The following is a 26,377-nucleotide window of genomic DNA, read 5'->3' on the forward strand; positions in this document are numbered from 1 at the left end:
TATGAAAATATCATAAGAAGGAATCATTAAAAATTATAAGCAACTCAGAAATGCTGAGAGATACAGAAACAGTTTTCCCTAGGGAATAGAAGATAGATTGGCTATTCAATACCAAATGCTCATCCCTGGAAACAGATATAAAAATAACCCTGCACATATTTAGCAGGTTGTCCTTATGTATTGAGGGTCTGTACATTTGAAAAAGAACATGGGGCATATGTCTCCCCAAGCTCCTCTACATATTTGGCTATGGATCTCTGCCTTTGTTTCAATCAGCTGCTGGATGAAGCCTATCAGAGGACAGTTTCACTAAGGCCCTATATGCAAGTATAGTAGAATATCACTAATAGTGTCAGGGGTGAACCTTGTCTTATGGTATCAATCTCAATTTAGGCCAGTAATGTATTGGTCATTTCTTCAAATTCTGCTCCATCTTTACACCTGTACCTCTTGTAGGCAAGATAAATTGTAGGTCGAAGGTTTTATGAGTGAGTTGATGTCCATGTTCTTCCATTGGAAGTCTTGCATGGTTAAAGGACGTGGCCATTTCATATCCTCTATTGCTAGGACTCTTAGCTAGAGTCACTCTCACATGTTCCTGGGAGTTTCCCTTATCCTAAGTTTCTAGTTCATCCCAGAGATGCCTCTCTCACTAATTCCAGTTCTCTCTCCTAGTTCTCGGTTCATTCTCCTCATACTGCATACTTGATGCCTCTTTTTTCTCTCCGCACCACCACTGCAACCTAGTTCTCTCTCTCTATCCACCAAGATGTCTATTTTATGCCCTTTTCTCTGTGAAATTCAAGTATCCTCCCTTAGGTCTTCCTTATTACTTAGCTTCTTTGAGTCTATAGATAGAAGCATGGTTATCCTGGAAAGAGAATTAAAGGAGGCAGAGTGGTTAAGAACACCACAAGAAAACATACAGAATAAACTAACCTGGACATATAGAAGCTCACAGAAACTGAAACACCAACAAAAAAAGCATGCATGGGGCAAACCTATACTCCTTACACATATGTAACAGATATGCAGCTTGGTCTTTATGTAGGACTCCTAACATAGGAGCAGGGACTGTCTCTGACTCTGTTGCCTGCCTTTGCACCTATTTCCCTAACTGGGATACCTTGTATAGGCTCAATAGAAGAAGATGTGCCAAGTCCTACTGAAATTTGACATGCCAAGGAAGGTGGACATTCATGGACGGCCTCCCATTCTCTGAAGAGAAGGGGATGGGGATAAAGGAAAGGAATGAGAAGAGGAACTAGGAGGAGAGATGGGAGGGGAAATTGTAACTGTGATACAAAATGAATAACTTAATTAATAGATTAATAAATTTAAAAAGAAAGATTATCACGGTAACCTAGCTTCAGCAATACAAACATTGATAGTTTTATTCGATAAAAATTAAAAAGAAGGGGGCATATGGGAGAGTTTGGAGAGAGAAAAGAGAAGCAGGAAATGACACAATTCATTATAATCTATGAAATCAAAAAGATTATTTTAAAGAACAAAGAAAGTATTATGCATTTTTTCTTTAATTTGAGACTTTGAAATAATTTGCAAACCAAAACAATGATGGGGAGAATAGAGGGGAAGTGCTATTGGGTACCTGATAACAAAAACAATTCAGTGAAGCCTATTATTTTGTAAGCTAATGGAAAAGTTAATTTAAATGTCTAAGCATGAGATCTTGGGTGCAAACTCTGCAGCCAGTCCCACAACATCCATAGGAAGCTCCATTCCCAGGCATTCTAACATGTCCAAGATCATAGGATCAGGGGTGAGGAAAACACAACATCTGTCCCAACACCAGGAATAACTGGGACCAGCAGAACCCAGGCACATAGGAACTCTGCCAGTCCAGCAGCATGTGTTCCTTCCAGTCTGTCTGGGCCAGTGTCCTGAGCAGACCTTGGGTGCCAACTCAGCATCCAGTCCCACAACAGCCAGAGGAAGCTCCATTCCCAGGCACTCTAACAGGCCCAGGATTACAGGATCATAGGATCCCAAAATCACAGGATCACAGAGACAGGTTGACTCTGAGGAGTTCTGACACAATCAGGATCACAGTAAGGATAGGCTCCAGTCAGATATAGCCAGGGTAGGTAGCACTAGAAACAACCAGATGGGAGAGGTGTGAGTCTGTGGCTACACAGTGTGTTATTTTAAAAGGGGGCAATGTATAAATGTGATATTTTATTATAGGAAAGAGAAAATAGGCCAATCAATGGAGAGAAAAAGAAAAGAGGTGAAAGAGAGAAGAAAAGGAGAGAGAAAAAAGAAAGAAAAGAAGCAAGAGAGCAAGAAGGCAAGAGAGAGAACAAAGAGCAAGAGAGAGAGGAAGAGGGCAAGAGAGCAAGAGAGGAAGAAAGGAAGCAAGAGAGAGGGGAGGGGGCAAACTGCACTTTATATTGTATGGGGCATGGCTATCTATGGGGTGGGCTATGCCTGACTGTGGTCAGTTGACTGGGGGTAGGGTCCAGCTTGAATGTTGGGAGCTTGGGGCATTGTCTACCTGATAGAGCACTTATCCTCTGTGAGGGCAGCTGTGAGAGGTTGTGACTGAAAACGGGCAAAAAACTCAGGAGTTCTAGCTGAACACCTACCATCCCTTGTGAACAGAAATTGCCTACTAGGTGCTCTGGAGTTCTAGGCCAATTACTCAGCTGGGCCTAGGTTGCCAGAACAGCCCACTCCCCTACAGGGAGACAAGCATAAGAACATAAACAACAGAAACCAAGGTTATTAGCATCATCAGAACCTAATTCTCCTATCATAGCAAGTCCTGGATACAACATCACACTGGAAAAGCAAGATTCAGTTCTAAAATTACTTCTCATGATGATTTTGAGACTTTAAGAAATACATAAATACCTCCCTCAAAGAAATAGAGAAATCAGGTAAACGGCTAGAAGCTCTAAAGAGAAAAAAAAATCCTGAAAAAACTACAGGAAAATACAATCAAACAGGCAAAGGAAATGAGCAAAACTGTCCAGGATCTAAAAATGGAACTAGAAACAATAAAGAAATCACAAAGGGAGACAACCCTGGAGTTAGAAAATCTAGGAAAGAGATCAGGAGTCATAGATGCAAGCATCAGCAACAGAATACAAGAGATAGAACAGAGAGTCTCAGGAGCAGAAGATACCAAAGAAAACATTGACACAACAGTCATAGAAAATGCAAAAAGCAAAAAACTCCTAACCCAAAACATCCAGGAAATCCAGGAGACAATGAGAAGACCAAATCTAAGGATAATAGGTATAGATGAGAGTGAAGACTCCCAATTTAAAGGGCCAGTAAATATCTTCAACAAACTTATACAAGAAAACTTCCCTAACCTAGAGAGAGATGTCCAGGAAAATGCAAGAATCCTACAGAACTCCAAATAGACTGGACTAGGAAAGAAATTCTCCCCATCACATAATAATCAAAACACAAAATACATTAAATAAAGAATAATAAATGCAGTAAGGGAAAAGGTCAAGTAACATAAAAAGCAGACATATCAGAATTATGCCAGACTTCCCACAAGAGTCTATGAAAGCTAGAAGATCCTGAACAGATGTTATACAGATCCTAAGAGAACACAAATGCCAGGCAAAACTCTCAACTACCATAGATGGAGAAAACAAGATGACAAAATGAAATTTTACAATATCTTTCCCAAATCCAGCCCTACAAAGGATAACAGATGGAAAACACCAACATAAGAAGCAAAACTACACCCTAGAAGAAGCAAGAAAGTAATCTTTCAACAAACTCACACAAACCTAATTCCACCTCTAACAACAAAAATAACAGGAAGTAACAGTCACTTTTCATTTATATCTCAAAATGAAGGTTAATATTACCAACATATCCTAATCAATTGTAATTAAAACATATGAGGAATTAGAAATTTGTTGGCTGTCATCCCGTCTCTCTAATTTGGTAATTGGAGAAATAGGTTCAATATTGTTCAATCCATATACAGTTTCTGCTTGCTTGTACCTGAGAGTCTCTTGCTGTGTACCACATAATGATCTTGAAAGCATGCTTCTCCTATTTCAGCCTCTCTATTAGTAGGATTGTTTATTTGATGTTTTTACACTGTACTATGGTTTACAGAAAAGCTTCCATATTTCCATATTTAAAAATTATTTATACAGCCAAAAGAAACATAGACAATTAATTTGGGAGGTAGCTTATAAGAGAACTAGAAAGAGTGAGACTGAATGCTTTGCTTGATATTTATAATTATTGTATCAATTTTGAAGAAGAGGACTTTATAAGTTACTCTTTTTCTGAGATGAATGTTTTTCAAAATCATCACAACCAATGAACCAGATTCTTACGCTATCCTAATGTCTGTGCCACCCTCCAAGCAGAACTATTGTTCATTGAAACAGTTGGTGAATGAATTCATGAATAGACCATCTTAATATACACACCGTTTCTTAAATGAATGAAACCTCTTCTCTGTGGGCTGAGAATGAAGACAAGTCAAATAGCTTTGAACATAGCAGGAAATCTGTATCCAAAACTCATGCCTACAATTCATTCCTTGGTGCAGTAGAACTGTCAACTCTCAGCTTAGCTACTATGGAGGTAAAATCCTTTGGTGATGTGAGGGTCATTGAAGTACAGCCTTATTACAATGAAACCCAATGTCTAAAAATTGTTCTTACTGTGGATTTGTATCACAGTAAGAGTCAAGATTTTAAGATCTACTAAAAACAAAACAAAGAAACAAATGAAAAGTTTTTATTTATTTATGTTCATTTAAAAAATAGTAATAGTGATATATTATTTTAAAATATCATACAGTTGATATGTTTGCAGTTACTTAAAATTTATATTGATAAAAACATGTATTTTCAGTATTGTTATAGACAAGCATCACCATAAGACTTGTTCAATTGACTGTTGTTTTATATCAAACAACTTTTATAATACTCATTTTTTCTGATACAATATTTTATAAATTTTAAAGAATAGGTTAGAAAAACAAAAGGTATGGCAGGTATGGAAGGGGGGATCTCTGGGAGGAGTAAGGGTACAAAAGCCAAAGAAGAATGTGATATAATTCTATTTACATAAAATATGTTTTTAAATGTTAACAAATTCAGATAAATTGAAATTATATATCTTTTCTCATCATAATGTAGTCAAGCTTAAATCAATAAATGAAAAATATGAAATATAAAAAAGTCTAAGCTTATATATCTCAGTAGATAGAGTCTATTATTGATATTCCCGAAGACATAGACCTATGCTCAGAATCTAGTGATCATAGACTAACTACAGGCTATTAGCAATGCGTTTCAGGTCCCATTCTAGCTTTGCCTATGTCTCATCCCTATTATACCTAAGACCTACCACTGGTTTGCAATTTGTTTTTACTCCCAGTTTTCAATTTTTCTTCTCCTATCATGAGAAGAATGATTGGCTGAACCTTTTCAGCAGGGCCAGATATGCACAGCATCAAATTAGTATATGAAGCCTCAGTACCTGATAATGACTGATACATACATCATTCAAATATTTCTTAGTGATTGAACAATGGTGATCCAGTTACAGCTCATAGCAGATATCATTTTTGTTCTTAATGCTCTATTGTTCATAACTAAACTGCTACAAACCATTCACACCTGGCAATGAGGCCATAATGTATCAAAAAGTTCACTTTAAGGCTAGGAGCTAAGTACTTCACACTAGAGCCATACTAGCTTTCATTCTTTCCTCCTTGATGGTTCATGTTTCCATAGGAGCTACTCAGTTCTTAAGGCATTTGCCTGAAATTTAGCACATTCCACTTGACATGATCTTCAATATTTTATAAGTTAGATCTAAAAATGAAGTCTATGTTGCACAGCAGAATGAAAAAGAATACCTGGGTTTGGATAAATGTGTGTGAGTCATTAATAAATGAGTGTAAATCACATAAGTTCTATGAGCTTGGCTTTCTTCTGTAATATAAAATAGGAAACTCATGCTGTTCTTATATTTTAAAAAAAAAGAGTTGTGATATAATGGCGTAAAGCATCAAGCACTACATCAGCCAATATGCATGTCAGTATATTAGGTCACTCTGTCCCACTGGGAAAGCAATTTGGGTTCAGAAGTAAAGCAGTATGGGCTAGACAGTGTTTTCAGATTTCAAAGAACAGACAAAACTGATATGTTTGTGTATTGAAAGAAATGCTTTGAAGATTTCAGGAATTCCTTAGACTTTAAATGTAAAATTATATTAATTTATAGTAAATCTTGTTAAAGCCCCATCTGGTGAGTTTAATGGTAGTATACGGAGCAAAACTACACCTTAGTAAAGGCTGTTTTAGTGGAATGGATGAGTGATGAATACAGTAGTTCTGGATAAATGTAGCTGGACAATATGTGAGGGATTTGATCAGGCTTGTGCCTATATTTCATGAGATCCAATGGCCTTAAATTAGCAAGACTCACTTACAGGGTATTAGAAAAAAGAATGCTAGTTTTGGAAGACAGAAGAGTCAGTTTAGATGCTGATAACATTGGTTCACTAGAGAAGCACTTGTCAAGATCACACCTCAGACATTCAGGACTCTTGTAAGCATAAATGGGATCTCATAAATTCTATAACCATGCAAAACAAGTCCGTTTCCTTTTAGAGAAGCAGTTTGCAATGGGATATTGTATAATATTAGAATTGATGGTGAATAAAGAATATTTACAAGTCTGTGTTCTCAGAAAATTCTGTGATGTTTCAAATAAGTTATCTTACCAAAGAGTTCATTACCACAGTAAAGCAAGTATCTTTTACTATATCACATTGCCAGTTAAGGGAAAGTAATAACCAATCCTGGTCACATTTTACTTTCATATTGAGAGCTTAGGATTTATCAATAAAAAGGATATAAAACAGATAATATTAACCTTGTGTGTATAAAATAAATACATTTATTTTCATGAACCATATTTATAAGTAAATACTAATCAGAGATACATATACAAGTTAATTTGGTATGTGATATTCATGATATCTCAGAAAAGAAACTAAATACAAATATCTACAACTGCATTTATGTACCTATCATCTATTAATCTGTCCATCCGTCTATTTATCTATCTAATATATAACCATACACACATATACAGAGAGAGGGAGAGATAAAGAAAAGAAGAGAGAGAGGGGGGAGGGAGGGAGAGAAAGAGAGAGAGAGAATTAAGAGACAAATGTGCAAATGTGCCAAGTCTGTCACAAACATATTACTAAATTCTTTGAGAATAGGTTTCTATTCTCAATGTGAGTTATACATTTTCATCTTTTTGCTGGGTTATCTCAGAGTTTCCCTCCTGTTAAGAAAATACACTCCCACTGATCTACTCTCTTCATTTCCTTGAAATATCACTCAGTTTACAGAAAGTGCTTGTGGTTGGAACTGATCCAGTAGTTTCATGAATGAGGTGAGGTACACTTTGCGCCTTTATGTGCAAGCGATGATTTTGAGAATACTCTATTTACCACAAACCCTTCTATACTATTGACCATGTTGCTCAGGAATAAGTTCTTGGATATAAAATTGACTCTTTATAGACCTGTGGCAAATAACACTAATCACCATGAAAATAGGGGACCAATCTGTCTGAGTAATGGAAAGTTTGTTTAGGATACGAGAGAGGATAAGGATAAAAGAGACAACAGAGGAATATATGCAATTTTGAAAAGAAGCAGATATAGACCCATACTCTCAATGAGTTTTTCATTGCCAGAAATATTTAGTGAAGCTCACAATATACTTTGTGAGAGTTTCATGAACACTGACATTCGAATAAATAAGATAGAACATAAAGATATAGGAGGCATTCTCTGGGATTAGCAGAAATTGGTGAGCCTTGTTTTTTTTGTTTGTTTGTTTGTTTGCTTTGTTTTGCTTTTTGTTTTGTTTTGTTTTTTGTTTTTTGTTTCTTTGTTTGTTTTGGCACATGAATCTTATATTATTCCTGAGAGCAGAAGGGACTCCAGAGAACTGTTAGGTGACACATGTGCATGCACAACTACTGCAGAAGAATTTGCTCTCGGGGAATAGTCATTCCAAGGAACAGGGTAGGCTTGACTTCTGAGAATTACTGAACCAGAGCCAGCAACATACACAGTTGCTGGCTGTAACCCTGACTCTGCATCTCTATAAGATGAACATAGATGTGACTCAGCAGTGATTTAATGGCCATCTCTCTGGCCTCAGGAGAATTTATGTGATTCTCTAATGTCACCTGCTGCTACAGACATCAGCAATTCACTTGAATTTCAGGAGAATTGCTTTGTGCATTTGAAAGAGAAGGAAAGTGAAATGGATTAGTTTTCAGAAAGAATTTCAGGTTTTTTTGTTTTTGTTTGTTTGTTTGTTTGTTTGTTTTTGCTTTTGTGGCCTATTTTCTGATAGAACCCAGAGCTTTTATTTCTATAGTGTGTTTTCAATAAAATAGTGCTCCAACAACCAAGACTGTACAGTGTGTTACTTACATTCATAATACACACACGGATATACACACATAGACAAACACACACACACACATACACACACACACACACACACACACACACACACATTAATAATTATCCTCTATGGTTTCTTACCTTTGAACTCAAGGATTCTGAATCCGATTCCATTTAACCAACTGTCTGCACTTTAGATAACTTTCTAGATTTTTAGTTCCTGTTAATGGCGAATAGGTTTACAGCATTTCTAGTCTACCGAATTCAGAAATACATTTTGAATTTAAAAGGCATTAAACTTTATTATTTTTATAAAGCAAAGTTAAGGTAGTTTATCACAAATTAGAGCTTCTATCATTTTGTTAATTTCATTTCCATACTGCTAACACTCTTTCTTTCACATAGTTCTCAGACATAACTCCCTCAAGGCAGAGATGGCTCATATCACTTGGCATGTGGTGTTGAGCTGGCATGAGATGACTCTTTGCTGAAGTGAATGGCATGGTGAAGTTATTTGTGTTGCCAATTTTTCCCCTACTGGATTTTTCTGTATTATTAATTTTTATAGCCTTCTCACTGTGATGTGTCAGAAGCCAAAGGTATAAAGCCCATAGCTCTGGAGTATAGCCTTGTTGCATACATTAAATTTACATGAATCTATATTTAAACAGACTTCCCACAAAAATATTAAAATTTAAATTAGAAATCTTGCTTCCTTCCCAGTGTGTATTTGGGTGTGTCCTTGGGACTAGAGAGCTGATATGTCACAGGCTAACACAATATTTCTATATCACAACACCTAAGCAACATTGCTCGGTGTGAACTCAGGTTGCTACCTGTAATTTTCTCACTAAAACACACAAAAATGTTGGCCTGTCTTATGTGGTTCTTAATTAAAGAGATAAGAGCTGTTGCAATAAGGGGATGATGAATTGTTGAACAATTAACAAAGGTACATAGGTATATTTTTATTGAAATAGGCTTTCAAAATTATAGTCTATTTTAATAATGGCTTCCTCTTCTCTGACCTCTCTGGAATCCCCTGTTTTTCTTCATCCACACAAATCCATACTCTTGCTCTCTCATTATACTATGAAGAAGAATCTAAACTACTATAACAATAATAATAGTAAATAAATAAGGGTATGATAAAAAACCTAACAGATGCAAAAAGGAGCCAAAGAATTGCAAAAGAAAGACATGGATGCAGGCGCACACACTTCATGCATAGAAAAATCCTATAAGGAAAAAAGTCATTGATAAAACCTAATGGGACAAAACAAATAAACAAACAAACCAAAAATACTTGAAAATGGCATAGAGTTTGTATTGTTTTGGCCATCTACTACTGGGTATGGAGTCTGGTTTTAAGAAATGAGTTGCATAGTAGGGAGACTCCCTTGGAAAGAACTAATTTCATTTGTGAGTGGGTCTCAGTTGGAGATATGTTTTTGGGTAAGTGATATGTGCTGTGTCCACTCTTTCTCTTGCTCCTGAGATCTATCTGGCCCAGACCTGTGTAGTCTATGTGCATGCTGCCACTGTCTCCGTGAGGTAACACATGGTCCTCTGTGTCCAGAAGACTTTATCTTTATATCCTCTGTCCTCTATTTCTCTAAGAATCTTTCTTCAGAGTTCCTTGAGCCCTGAGGGGCACAATTTGACAGAGACATACAGATAGGATTGACTATTTCAAGGTTTCCCACTCTTCACACATCGTCTGCTTGTGGATCTCTTTATTTGTTTCCATCAAATATAGAAGGAAGCTTCTCTGGTGATGGTTGAGTAAGGTACTAATTTCATACAACAGAATGGCATTATGAGTCATTTTATGGCTATATTCTTAAGCAACAACCAAGTAGGTTCTAGACCTTTTTAGTCCCAGTTTCTTGGTCATGCAAGCAGTGTCATGGATGGATTCCATCTTATAGAGCAGTCCTTAAATCCAATTATATATTGGATTTAGTTACTTTCATAGGCTCTATATCATTACTAATGCACACCAACTGACAGGTAGGTCACCATTACAGGATGAAGAGTTGTATCTGGGCTGGTGTCTACATTCCTCATTTCGTAGTGTGCAGAGAACATTCTGGTACCATGAACACTACTCATTTGTGGTGAAAGCTCTAGGTAGGCACCTACTCAATTTCTCATTTAAAATAAATTATGTAGGTATGTAGATTAACTGGGTCCATTTGTAAAGTATTTTTAAAGCCCTTTGGTTTGCAGTGAAGTATGTAATTGCTGAAAAAAAATCCCCCAAATCCAAGACTTTATTTTCTCTCTTCTTAGATTGCTATTTATGACTATACGCAAAAGAAATAATCAAGTGTATATTTGTGGTGACACATAAATTTGTATAGATTATCCATGTAGTTATATTGATATTATGCAGCTATGCTCAATTCAATTCATTATACAAATTGCATGGGAGAGAAAATTCACAAATGTTTCAAACGTATTTTGAAAAAGTGAAATGCAAAAACATTATCCTACACTCCTTTCTACCCCTTTTTTATATAAATGTTTTGATGAGATAGTATAACATGCTGTTGCTTGAGAGTGGACACACACACTTTTAGAACCCAATACATTTTAGGGATCATCAAACCTTTGGAAATGTAAGAAGACTTCACTCGAAACTATAACTTCCTGCACTGTGTAGGCTTAACATTTTCCTCCAGACTTTTCACATAGGACAGATTATTATAACCTTTAGGTCTTGTCCACTGCAGTAAGAACGTTAAAGACACATTTAAACGATGCCTTTTCTAATCATTTTGCTGAAGGTTAGTAAATATCAATGGACTTTGAACCCTTAGTATCCTACACAGCACTTCACTGGAATCCCTGGGCTCACACACATCCCTTCACTCTTGGAGCTGCACAGATGTAGATCACTCATTTCATACTCTATGTTTTGCCTGAGAGCAGTCAGGCTTACAGCTCTATTTTTGTTTATTTTTTAAAATTATATTATTATTATTATTTTATTTTGGTCTGTGTGTATCTGTACATACCTGTGCATGTAGGTGCTGCTAGAAGCCAGCAGAGCTTTTACTGCCTCTGAAGTTGAAGTCACAAGTTGTTGTGAGCTGCCTGATGTGGATGTTGAGAACTGAACTCTGGTCCTTTGCAAGAGTAGCAAATACTATTAACCACTGAGCCATCTCTTCAGTCACCATAATCTTAATGTTTTCTTATAATAATTAAAGGGCATTTTCTTTAAGTATAGTTGATATCACTTGGGAGTCTTTTTGTGCTTGGTGTCCTATCACATTCAGGTATGTGACAAATCAGAGAGAAGTTATACACATGTCCTCTCATCCTAGATTAAGAGCCCATAGCATCACAAAGTACTGATATTATCAAACTCGAATTTAGTTGACCATTGAGTTTTTAGGAGGTTGCCATCAGTTAAGTGGTTATTTACAGAGGCAAAAATAGCTCACAGAAAGATGTACTTATGACAGTTCACAAAAGTGGGGAATCTAGATCAAATTGTATAGCCTAAAGGCAGATCAAAATTTGGTGACTGCCCTTTCCAAGTGAATCTGTTTTAAACCTGTTCCAGGCAGCTCAGCTGTTTTTTATTTCTTCCAGGCAGGTGGTCTGGTCTCAGTCTTTTTTTGCAGCTTGGCTTGTCTGAGACTCTCAGTTTTTAATAATCACTATGGCAAAGAGGAGCCTATGAATCTCATCAGTATCTGAAACTTCCTGAAAATTCTTGAGTTGTTTATCTTCCTATTTAAGGAGCTTCTCTATGGGATGGAATATTTCAATCATGGAAGAAATTTTTAAGCAGCATACACACACACACACACACACACACACACATACACACACACAGATGGAGAGAGAGGGAGAGAGAGAGAGAGAGAGAGAGAGAGAGAGAGAGAGAGAGAGAGAGAGAGAGAGAGAGAGAGAAAGAGACATAGACAAGAGACAAAGTAATTCAGACATTTAGAGAGACAGGCAGATAGACAATTTGCAGAAAACTTAGGATTGCAAGAATATTATACAGAAGGTATAGAGAGACTTCATAACTCCTGCTGTGTTACAAATGTAGCTTGTCTAATATTAGGACCTTGTAGTAAAGTGCTACATGACTTGTAGATGATAAATTTACATGGATAATGTTCTATCTAGAGTTTACAGTTTGTATCAGAGATGATTCTTATGTTGCATAGCCTGTGGATATGCAGAAATATAATATGACACATGAACACCATTACAGAATCACAGAATAGTTCTGTGACACTTAGAAAATATCTGATGCTCTGCCTCTTCATTTATTCCTTAAACCATAAATATTTCCACTGTATTAGTAGTTAGACCTTCTCTGGAATGGCATGTATTTCACTCAAACAGTCTGGAGCTTTATCACACCACTCTTTCTATTCTTGTGTATTAAAATTCTATCCATGTCTTTTCTAGTCACATTTATCTGCAACCTCTCTTTCCTTTGTTAAAAGTTATCATGAAACAATATCTCTAGTTAAATAAGACTAACAATATGATATCTTTTCAAAATTTGTATTAAATATCATGATTATTATAAATTGTCTACTTATCTGTTCCTAGGTAAATTGTAATCTACTGTGTATAGTCTGTAACATTTGGGTTTCGAGCCAGGCTCTCCTATACTGCATGTAGCTTTGATGAACTATTTTGCGAACATTATTTCCATGTTCAAATTAGAATAAAAGTTAATGGCTTTCCACTGGGATGTCATAATCATTAACTCTAAAATGTATAAAATGTCCCAAATTTTACAATACACATTGCATGGTTTTAAGATTGCTTCATGAGTTAAGAGTATATAAATAAAATATACCATACAATGAGTGACTTAGGAAATAATTATTAAATCAAAAAAACCTTTCATTTCAAATTTAAAAATTAGTAAATGTAGTACATTTACTTTGCTGAAAGTCATGTAACATCAGAACCCAAAGCAAGCCAACAGTTTATTAATATAGTTTATATCAGTCCCACATCTCCAAGAAAAATGTATAACTTGAACAAATGTATTTGCTTTTGGGCTGCTGAAGACCAGTGGGAAAGTTCTTACTGTTCAAGTAAGAGATTTTGTATCTCCAGAACCCATGTAAAAGGAAGGGGTGTGGTGACACATCTACAATTCTAGCATGAAGTAGGCAGAGGCAATCTCTTTAACAAGCTGGCTATCCAACTTTGCTGAAATTGTAAACTCTGGTTTCAGTAAATAAGGTGGAGAGAAATTGAGCAAAACACATGACAACAACATTGGACCACTAAATATATGCACATGCATGTGACTCTAACACATAAAAACACACATATATGCATATACATGCATATGAAAAATATCTGATTTCTGCATCTCTTGGAAGCAATTGCGGAGCTGAAGTTCCATATAACATCCATGTAACCACAGTACACCTACCCAAATAAACACAATTTATATTGATTCATAACTATATTTAATCCTCAAATCCTATTCAAGTTGCACCAGTGATTTCTATAGAAACCTCTTATCATTGAGAGGTTCCAGTTCAGACTCAAGCATTGTAGTGAGTAGTATTGTTTTGTTGGTCAAATTCAGTTTAGAAGTATTTTAAAGCATCCGCTTATTCTTATGACTTCATTTTTTTTAAAAACATATTACAGACCAGCCCCCATCCCAGTGTATTTGGCATTTCCTTTCTTCTACCATGTTTTAAAAATTGCTTGTTTCTGAGTTTTATGCACCATCAATTATAGTTTATGTAACTTTGGCCAGGGCAGGATAAATGGATGATTTACTATTCTCAATTCAATGTTCAGCTATGCGTTTATTCATTGGTGCCCATTTTCATTTACTGCTGAAAATAACATGTATTAGTGACGTTTTTTGTCCCCAGGGCAAATACTTTATTAGGGAAACACAAGAGAAGACAGGTTTATTGATGCTCATGGTTCAGAAGATTCTGTCTTTGATCCTTGGCTTTCTGATTAAGGGCCCAAGATGAAAGGGGCATCATGGCAGAGAGGCATGTGGGAGAGGCTGCTCTCTTGCTGGTTGACAGAAAGGGATACAAACGAAAGGGCCATGCACCAAAGATAACTCTCAATTGCCTAGTTTATTCATCTAGTTCACAACTTCTCGTTTCAGTGCATGCTCAAATAGTTTCAGAAGCTTGTGACCAAGCCCTTAAGGATGTAACCACCTTATAGTATTGGGGAAATACTTTTTGACTCCAGACATCCACTACATCCACTGCTTAGTTTTTTTCTGTCTTGTCTTAAGACTGGTTCCAGAGCTTTAAGAGGGAATAAACTATAAATGTCCCATTTAGAGATAAGCATCTTGTAGTTTCGTATTTACAAAATGAACCATTGTGGGTCTCTGTATTAATCATCATTTACTGGACAAAGAAGTTCCTATGATATGAGATTAACTCACTATGTGCATAAAGGTGAGAACTTAAAAGACAGACTATATATAGGTATACACACACACACACACACACACACACACACATACACACACAACAGATTTATCTCTAGGGTCTGTAGTCTAGGCAGACACGGGTTTGGGTCCTGTTAATGGTACCTGCCATGTATTTTGTCATGTAGGGGAGGCTTTAAATCCAATTATAAGGTGGTTGTTTGGCACCAAAACATTCGTGCCGGAAATGAAAGACAAGTTTGAGGCCAGTCTTCTCTATTTTGTATTTTCTAGGCTAACCAACTAACCCGGAATACATGAAACCTTTTCTATATTGTTTCATACACACACACACACACACACACACAGAGAGAGAGAGAGAGAGAGAGAGAGAGAGAGAGAGAGAGAGAGAGAGAGAGAGAGAGAGACAGAGACAGAGACAGAGACAGAGAGACAGAGAGACAGAGAGAGACAGGCAGACAGACAGACAGACAGACAGACAGACAGACAGACAGAGAGAGAGGGAGGGAGAGAGAGATGTTACCGGTCAGCGGTAACCATAGGAAAGGGTTTTCTGGAATATGGAGTCAGGAGGAAATTGGTTAGCCCTAAATGTTACCTTAGTCTACGTGGAAAGATCAAAATTAGACAGTACTCAAATGTGATCACTCAGCCATCTTGGATTTAATAATAATCTCCTTGTTATAAGCCAACAGGTAGAATAGGTGAGGCGAAATCCCTCCCTCAAGTTCGTCAGCATGCTGGGCCAATCAGCAGCTTCTTTAGTCTCTGTAGAGGCGGGACTTCCGATGTAACTGGAACCAGGAGCAAGGCATGGCAAATAGCAGGAGGTGGGCAGAAAGGTGTGGTTATGAGAGGCAGGCAGGGTCAAGGAGGAGGGTTACAGAGAGAGAGAGAGAGAGAGTGGGGGGAAGGAGGGAGGTTGAAGGAGAGGGAGAGGAAGAGGGAGAGAGAGGAGAGAGAGAGAGACAGATATTTATATAGAGAGGGACAGGGACAGAGACAAGAGAGATACAGAGACAGAGAGAGAAAGGCAGTGGGAGATGGAGAGGTAAAGGGAAGGAGAGGGTAAAAACTCTGATCTAATTCCTAAAATATTTACTCTTTAGTTCTGTAGAGAAAAATGTTTGAGAACTTAGGTTCTAAGGTTCCACTGAGAAAAACTGAGTGAAAAGTAGAACAGACAATTTTCACGTTATCAGTAGAGGCACGTAGGATACTCACAGGTTATGACTTTGGGTGTTTATTCCTCCCCACATCTGCCTTGTTGTTTGGCAATTCTATTTTATCACCTTCAAAGATGTATAAATTTTAGGAAACTCCTACTTTATTAAGCTTGCATACAACCTCTCAAGCGGCCCTTAGTTTTAAGCTGCCTCTCCCCTCCTTTCTTTCTTTTCTCCCCTCCTCTTTATTTGTACCTCACATTCCTGTCCTATCCCATCCCTCACTTCCCTTGTGCAATCATAACTATCTATTTGGTTTTAATTCCCTATGAGCATGAGGTTTGGGTATTTTATTTTTCGTTTCAAATTGTATGTATGATTAATATGGCTAGGGCATTAATGCTTCCAAATGTCTCATGACTTCAAATATTTAGCTTGAATTTCTTTTTTTTTTTGAGGAAGACTAAATATTTATCTTTATTAACCATGAAAATAATTTAGTATAGCCTTCATAATTAAATGTAGAAAACAGCCTTTGATAGTACTAGAGACTTGAAGTTTTGATTCACTCCAGTGATCACAGAGACTTTTCTCTTTCTCCTTTACCCTTTTCTTTCTTTCTTTCTTTTTTTTTTTTAAGAGTGTTATATTTATTTCTGGTAAGGCAGACATTAGAGAAACTATTTCTATAAGGAAAGATAAATATATAGTATTTAGAGGATCTGATTCTTTGCATCACTACTCCATCACAGCCTCAGCAGGAAGCAAGAATGGGTAGAGCTGAAAAGGAAACTGGGCAGTTATGAGTAAAGCTGTGAACATGGATCAGCACATCAGCAACGGAAGCAGGCAGCTGGAATGTGAAGGCCTTGAATTTCAAAACAAGGATACTTTCCAATAGATCGATATTACTTGGTACATAATCCATAATACGGTCACTGTTGTGAAGCACAATGGGGTTGTATTTCTAGGTTACTGGTGCTAGTTTCCTAATTCTATTCATTCTGTTCTTTTTAAAAAGAAATTTATTAAGAAATATTTTAAAATATATACCTTAGTAACTTTGGACTTTGTGTGTATTATGAAATCATAAACAGCCATATTGATAAACATAATTTAAACCTGCAGCATGATAAATAAATATTCCTTTTCTGTATTCTAGACCCAAATCTAACTCAAGCATATCTCATAAGCCAAAGGCATATATTAGATGAAATACAAAAATGGCACAAAAATAATCAAAAATCAAAATGAAGATAGAGATATAAATAATCCAATAAAATTGGAGCAAGATGCAAACAAAAATATAGCTTTAAATCTGCCATATTGTATGCATTATAAATATAAGTTGTGTAGATTACATAATTGAATAAAATCAAATAAGGGTAAATAAAAGTCTAAGTGTAAGTATGTTTCTAAGAAAAATGCACAATCTTTGAATCAGGTTAATCTGACTTCATGTCAATTTAATAAGATTTATTTTATTTTATGTGGATGTGTTTCCTGTATGTATGTATGTATGTATGTATGTATGTATGTATGTCATTTTATCTCTGCCTGGAACTCACGGGGGCCAGAGGAGGGCAAATTACATAAGACTGGAGTTATAAACTGTTACAAGCTCCTTATAGCTGCAAGGAATTAGAATTTAGTCCCCTGGAAGAGCATCCAGTGTTCTTAATTGTTGAGTCATCTTCCCATCTCATTATGTTAATATTTTTAAATGCAAGGTGTAATGTTTATATTTTAGTGAGAAAGGGAGAATTTAATGTGAAATTAAATAAGTACTATCAGAATGCAGAAGCTTCCAACAAGAAAAGTCTGTAGGGAATTAAGCTTAAATTTATGCAGTGTTTTTCGAAGATAATATAGTGGAGACATTCCAAGTCAGAAACGTGGTTTGTCCTAATTTTTCACCCCATATTTGTCAGGATTTGCTAGTGATTAGTTGATGGTTCTGTTTCCCTTTTGCCTCATTTTCCTTTTTTATAATTAAGATTTATTTGTAAGCTGTACTTTTTTTTTCTTTTTTTGGTTTTTGGAGACAGGGTTTTTCTGTTTAGTCCTGGCTGTCCTGGAACTAACTCTGTAGACCAGGCTCAGCCACGAACTTAGAAATCTGCCTGCCTCTACCTCCCAAGTGCTGGGATTAAAGACGTGCAACACCACCACCCAGTTTAAGCTGTAAGCTTTAACGAGACAGAAGAATCACTTATAAGTCAAAAACAATTTGGGCACTTATATATGCTATTTTGCCCACGCTTTTCTCCTTTTTAATAAAAACAGTTTTCTGAACACATCAAAGAAATTCATAACAGTGTGTGTGTGTGTGTGTGTGTGTGTGTGTGTGTGTGTGTGTAATCTGTGCTAGCATATTGGTTTAGCCTGAGGACGTAGCTCAGTGTGTGCGGTGCTTGCCTAGTATGGGTGACATCCAGTGCATACTAAGCATTCCATGATCAGGCGTGGTAGCATGCCTACAATCTCAGCATCTTCAAGGGGAAGGCTGGATGATGGAAAGGTCTTCATCATCTGCAGCTCTGCAGGATGGCTGAAGCCAGCCTGGACTATAAAAGAAACAGAATAAAAACAAAATACCCATAGTTGATGGGGAAACCCAAACAAAACACATTCATAACATTTTTAGGGCATCATTGGAAGCCATTGTGGTGTCAGGATACCTGATTTCATGTCTCTCTGTCTCCTGTTCATCTGTGAATGATTGTTCTGGGTAGTGCACATTACCTGAAATCGGTGTTCTTTCTGACCCGTTGCCTTTCTTTGAGCTTTGGTCCAAATTACACTATTGCTAAGTTATATTCATATAAGGAACCTCTCGGAAGCCCTACTTGAGTAGCTGAAACTTGTGGATCATCCCATGGCATTTACATACTTCCTGAACCCAGGCCTAATGCTTTGACTATAAACTGACTCAGACTCACTGCTCCCTATGATGGTAAAACTGAACACATGGTTTATTTCATTCATTTTTTTATTAAAAACTCACATGCTTAGTCTTTTCAATAAACTGAATATGAAATTGTCTAAGAGAGCAGTCCTCCTAATGCTGCAGATTTCCTTTTCAGCAAGCATTTTACCACTGTACATTTTGTGAAAACACAGTACTTCCTGCTAATCTCTACTCAGCCAGACTGGGAGAACAGTTTAAAAGCCACCAAGAGGATTGTCTGAGAGTAGGTGATTGGTCATTAAGACATCATTGATTTTTTTAAAGGTAAAGAGTAACTGTGCCCTCTTTTTTATTTCTTCGCTTCAAAGGAAACCCACATTCTGTTTCTTCTGGACATAAACTAGGGCATTGGAAGGTAATAAACTGAGATTGTAGTGGCCTTAGTATTACCAAGGATTTAAAGAAGTCTTTGGGGGAATTATGCCCAGTGGGGACCTCAAAGTCATGTTTAGACTGGCTGTCTAGACAGTAGGAAATGAAAACTTGGCAGCTGCAGCTGTGTAATACACTGTTTATGCATACTGGGTAATGGTGCAGTTATATCCTGCGAAAGTCTCCATGGAAGCTAAGGTAGATGTAGCTTGCTCTTTGCAGTGCTGACTCCCATTATTGCATATATCTAATGTATAGAATGGCAAGTATCCCATGCCCCACACAATGTAAATGCTTATTTTGTGAAAGTTTTGTACGGAGACCAAATAAAATGTTATCAAGCATATCCACCAGAAACATTTATTTTCTTCTCTTATTTTTAGAAAATAGAGCATATACAAATACACATATCTATTGTTGGTTGTCAAGTACTTTTAGTGGCAGAAATATTTCTTTTTAATTGTTTTTTTAGATTAAAATATAGTCATACCATTTCTCCCTTCTGGTTCTTTTTTCTAAGCCTCCCCAATCTTCTTCAAATTCATCTCTTTTCCTTTCATTACTTGTTCTTGCATGCATATATATTATATAACATATAGTATGTAATATATTTTAAATATAAATAAATACAATATGTGTAAATGTATAATATATGATATATTATATATTACTTTATATAAAATATATATTATACATACATAAATTCATGAATATAACTCACTTATTCTATATAATATTATTTGTAGTTATTGATGCATATATAAAATACTACCACACCTAAAAGTTCAGGGAGCATTATGGAAGAAGGAGCAGAATGAATGTACAAGCCTGAGGGTCAAAGGGTTTGCTATGAGATAGTGGCTCCTAGTCATGTCAAGCAACACCCATAACATCTCACAAAGATGGCTACCCAACACATGAGCAGCACCAACAGACATGCCGATGCTGATGTACAGAAGCCTAAGGTCTCTTCCCTATACAAAGAACTTCTGACAAGTAAAGGGACCTGGGAGCAGAAGAGGTTGTCCTTCCAGAGGAGAGCACATCAATTGATTGTCCAGTGTCAAATGCTCAGCCCTGAAAATGAATATTTATAGCATAGATTTGACTTCAAAGTAACTTGGCTTAGCTAGTATAATCTAGTGAAACATTCTGAAAAAAAAATCATTATTTTGACTTGATTTGGGAATACAAGGTTTGTTAACAATATACTGTTAACCGTTTTTTAAATAATGAAATTTTATCTTTACTGATCATCATATAGATTTTTTCTTAATTTTGCACATGTAACAGGTAATTTTTGCCTAAATGTTCAATAAATATTTATGTTCCTGGAAGATATTTAAGTTGTCCTTTGACTTTGAAATTACACAAATGTTCAGAAATATTCTAGTTACCAATATCAACAATCAAACAGAACTATGATATAATTAAAATTTTCAAGTTATGAATCTATTTAAGAAACATTGATGAATTAGTTACTTTTTTTTTTTTTTTTTGTTTATTGAGACAGGGTTTCTCTCTGTAGCCCTGGCTGTCCTGGAACTCACTTTGTAGACCAGGCTGGCCTCGAACTCAGAAATCCGCCTGCCTCTGCCTCCCAAGTGCTGGGATTAAAGGCATGAGCCACCACTGCCTGTCAAATTAGTTACTTTTTATCTTTTTCAAACTAATTTATTCTCTCACATATACATCCCAATGTAGTTTCCCCTCCATCCTCTCCTCCCATCCCCCCCCCCAAGCCTTCTTCCTCCCTATCCTTGCCTCCTCCATTTCCTTTCAGAAAAGGGCAGTTCTTTCAAGGATCTCAACCTAACATGGCATATGGAGGTGCACTAAGACTAGCCACCCAGTAGGAAGATGGACAAGACAACCCAGTAGGAAGACAGGGGTCCTCAAAGCAGGCAAAATCATCACAAACAACCCTGGTCACTCTGGAGTTCCACAAAAACACCAAGCTACATAACTATACCATAGATGCAGCGGATGTACGTTAGACCCATGTAGGCTCCATGAGTATCAGTTTAGTCTCAGTGAGTCTCTGTGAGTCCAATATTGCTTATCCTGACTCTTCTGGCTCCTATCATCATTCCTCCCCTTCTACAGGGTTCACTGAGTCCTGCCTAATGTTTGCCCGCCGGTCTCTGCTTCTCTTTGCAACAGTTACAGGATGGAGCTTTGGAGATGTTGACTGTGCCAGGCTCCTATCTATGAACATAGCAGGTTTTCATAAGGAAAGGGAGAATCATTTCTTTACTTTTTAAATTTTTATTTATTTATTAGTTTTCCAGGCATGTCAGGTAAAACAAACAAATAAAACAACCAAACCTAGAGCCATCCAGGCTCTTATTTCTGGTCCTCTAGGCAGTGTCAGAGGTGGGTTCCTTCTCATGGCATGGCTCTCAAACTAGACCAGTGAATTAGTTATTTTTAAATCTGATGGCTATGAGTAAACTTTTAAACTGACATAGAAAATTACTTTGATATTTTTTTTACACAAATCAGAAATAAAGGCAGTCTAGGCAAATAGTCAGATATTTGACTTTAAATAATTGGCAAGGACTGACTGAGCAATGGAGTAGTACTCCATTGTGTAGATGTACCACAATTTCTGTATCCATTCCTCTGTTGAGGGACATCTGGGTTGTTTCCAGTTTCTGGCTATTATAAATAAGGCTGCTATGAACATAGTGGAGCATGTGTCCTTATTGTACGTTGGAGCATCTTCTGGGTATATGCCCAGGAGCTGTATAGCTGGGTCCTCTGGTAATACTATGTTCAATTTCCAGAGGAACCACCAAACTGATTTCCAGAGGGGTTGTACCAACTTGCAGTCCCACAAGCAATGAAGGAGTGTTCCTGTTTCTCCACACACATCCTAGCCAGCATCTGCTGTCACCTGTGTTTTTTATCCTAGCCATTCTGACTGGTGTGAGGTGGAATCTCAGGGTTGTTTTGATTTGCATTTCCCTGATGACTAAGGATATTAAACATTTCTTTAGGTGCTTCTCAGCTATTTGGTATACGTCAGTTGATAATTCTTTGTTTAGCTCTGTACCCCATTTTTTAATAGGGTTATTTGGTTCTCTGGTGTCTAACTTCTTGAGTTCTTTGTAGACATTGGATATTAGCCCTCTATCAGATATAGGATTGGTAAAGATCTTTTCCCAATTTGTTGGTTGTCTTTTGGTCCTATTGACAGTGTCTGTTGTATTATAGAAGCTTTGCAACTTTATGAGGTCCCATTTGTCAATTCTTGATCTTAGAACATAAGCTATTGGTGTTCTGTTCAGGAAATTTTCCCCTGTGCTGATGTGTTCGACATAATGTTATAAAGAAATGTATCCTTCACCAGGAGAATAAGGGTCGCTAAAACAACTGAGCAGAGGTCATATAAACTCACAAATACTGAAGCAACAATCACACAACTTATATGGATCTGCACTAGGTCCCCTGCCTATGTGCTATAGCTTTCAGTTTATTATTATGGACCCTTTGTATGAGAATGAATGCACCTCCAATTCTTGTGCCTGTTTTGGGACTTCATTTATTTTTCAGTTGGCTTGTCTTTTCCAACTTCCATATGATGATTTTATCTTATTTTATTCTTTTTAAACTTTATGTAAATATCCATTTTCTCAGTACAGTTATCAAAAATATTTTTCCTGAATGTCTTTTATATCAACTTTATTGACAAAGAGGTAGCTTTGGATGTATAGGTTTACTTTTGAGCCCTTCAACTGATTTCTTAGTCTATGTGTTCATTTTTATATCAATGCTAGGATGTTTGCATTACTATGATTTTGTAATGTATTTTGGAATAAGGTGGCATGATATCTCCAGTTACTTTAATTTATACTAAAATACTGTGTTTATTTATTGAGTATTTTTGTGTTTCCATGTGGATATTTAAGACTGTTCCTCTACTTCAGTGAAGAGTGTCATTGTAATTTTACCGGAATTTCATTGACAATTAACTTCTTGGGATAGTTAAGATATTTTTACATTTAGGCATTCAACCATGAACCCAAGGATATAGACCATTTATTCTATTTCATCTTGACAGCTTTCTTCAATATTTTATAGTTTATTTTTGAAGGGATCGTTTAGTCTTTTCATTGTGTTTGTTGTCTTTTTTTTATAGTGACTATAACTAAAGTTGCTTCCTTTTTTCTGAAAACCCCATGTTTGCATTATTGAATCTACTAAAATTTCAATCACTTTATTTATTCTGAAGGTATTAGATGGTGTGTATGTGTGTTGTTATTATTGTTAGAGACTATGTCCTACTATATTGATTAGGTTAGGGTCAAGTACTTACATACCTCAGATTGACACTGAATTTACTATCTTTTATTTCACTTTCCAGAATTCTGGGAATTTGTATATGTCTGTCACTGTGACTATCAGTTCATATATATTTTTTGGTGGAATGTTTAGGGTAATAAAAAAGAGCTGCTTGTCTTGTTTCGTATCTCAGAGACAAAGCTTTTAACCTTTCCCATTTGGTGTAATATTAGCACTAGGTTTACCGTGTATAATACATTTGTTCTGTGTCTGTTGAATGGTAGCTTTTATACTTGAGTCTATTAAGTGAAATATCACATCGATTTACAAATGTTGGAACATCCCTAAATTTCCAGGATGAGTCATGAGATTATGGTGAATGATCTTAATGAGCTGCTGATGTACTAGCAGACTGTTGTCAATTTTGCCTCTGTTAAGTAATTTTGTTCATTTTAAATATTGTCTTACAGTTTTACTTTGTGCAATTTCTTTGTCTGTTAAGTATCAAAGTAATACTACTCACATTAATTGTCGAGATATTCCTATATAACAGCTAACATACTTTGTTTCCTGTTTAAGACACCATAAAAACAAGATTCCATAATGAATCTCACTTCTTTCCTTCTGATAAATTTGGCAGTAATTTATCTGAGAGGGCTTGTTCCCTCAGGAAGTGTCATCCTCCTGACAATGACATTTTGAGCATCATGAAAGGGATTTTACCCAGTAACCATCTTCCTCGGTGCAATTCAGTAAACCATCTAAGTATTTGAACTTTTTCTTTCTTAGTCTCAACATTTACATCAACATATATTAGCCTACTGTAATCGATCATAATGTCCTCCTTAAATAGCTGCTATTATACTCTCTGTTTTCCATTAAAGTTATTTAATAACTATGAATAACATGCTTAAAGGACAGGTTATTATCACTGAATAAAACTTAACAAGAAAGTTAAAGTGAAGTACAAATCTTACATTTAAAATATTTTCTACATCACATTGTTTATCAAAACATTAAAGTTTAGTTATATCAGGCACAGGTGAAACTAAATGGGTTAGAATTTTGAAGAATGTAGGAAGATCAAATTATAGTAAAAACTATATATGCTACAAACTTATGCTATGGTCAGCTCTTCCTTTTTTCTATGGACTATGTTGTTAGGACACATTCATCATTTTCCTAGATATATGGAGATTATGAGAAAGAGATGACATAGAATCATCACGCCATACAAAGATTCCTGCAATGAAGCTTTCATACTTGATTTTAAGTTTTAAAACTTTAATTATGCAATTAAGCAACATGACTATTTTGAGTTAAATTATGTATTACTTTAGTTCATATGATTAACTTATGTGTGCTATTACTGATTCCCATTAAACATTAGAAATTCATTCTTTGAAATATTTATAATCAGTATTGATTTTTAAGGAGTAAATGGAAAACTGAATAAGAATATTAATAACATAAGATTGTGATGAAGAGTGATAAATTTAAATATGAATAGATTGTTATATAGCATTTTAGTACATCCCCAACTGATAGGCCTAATGACTAGTACCTAGAACACTCTCTTGTAAATTGGTGTCATAGTGTAAACCCTGGGTGAAGTTGTGGAGTAAAGAATTGACACTGTCTTGAGTCTTTGTTCTCTGTGTGAACATAGAAAACACAAAAATAATGGGAAGAATATTTGGGAAAGTCAAGGCTAAGAAAACATTGATGATAGTAGATGACATAGACAAGACTTTTTTATGTTAATATTTTCTTATTTTGTTTTATTTTTATTTTTATTTTTTATTAGATATTTTCTTTATTTACATGTCATATGATTTCTACTTTCCCAGTTTCCCCTCCAACAAACAAAAAAACAAACAAAAACAACAAGAACAAACCCCTGTTGCCTTCCCCATCCTCATGCTTGCCACCCCACCCTCTCCCACTTATTGGCCCTGGCATTCCCCTACACTGGGGCATAGAACCTTCACAGGGCCAAGGGCCTCTCCTCCCTTTGATGATCGACTTTGCAATCCTCTACTATACACATGCTGCCAGAACAATCAGTCCCACCATGTATAGTCCTTGGTTGGTGGTTGAGTCCCTGGGGGTTCTGAGGGTACTGTTAAAAACAATGAATTTATGAAATTCTTAGGGAAATGGATGGATCTGGAGAATATCATCCTGAGTGAGGTAACCCAATCACAAAAGAACACACATGGTATGCACTCTCTGATAAGTGGTTATTAGCCCAGAAGTTCAGAGTACAGGAAGAACAACCCATAGACAAGACTTAAAAGTATTCAACGAATTTGACAATATTGGAATAAGTAATGACTTTGCCAAGAGGAGGGAGATGTCAAACTGTAGTTGTTTTTCAAATGCAGAAGAGAAGGGCATCAGTACAGGATAGAAATGAATCTTTTAAGAGAAACAGGAAGAATAGGGATGAGCAGAAGAATAAGAGGTAGAGAAATGAGGGACAGGTCTGAACTTCCTGTGAAAGGAAATGACCCACACAAGAGGAAGAAGAAATAGTGACAATCAGGATGAAGAAGATGCAGGGAGAGCTGTTCCTCCTTTCCAGAGGGATCCAAGTGGAAAACCTGAGGTTCATTTACTCTGTTTAGTATCTTAAATCAAAGGACATACTCTACTTTTTCATCACTCATATATTTACTAAT

This window comes from Mastomys coucha, unplaced genomic scaffold (genome assembly GCF_008632895.1).
Source record: "Mastomys coucha isolate ucsf_1 unplaced genomic scaffold, UCSF_Mcou_1 pScaffold13, whole genome shotgun sequence".
Classification (NCBI taxonomy): domain Eukaryota; kingdom Metazoa; phylum Chordata; class Mammalia; order Rodentia; family Muridae; genus Mastomys; species Mastomys coucha.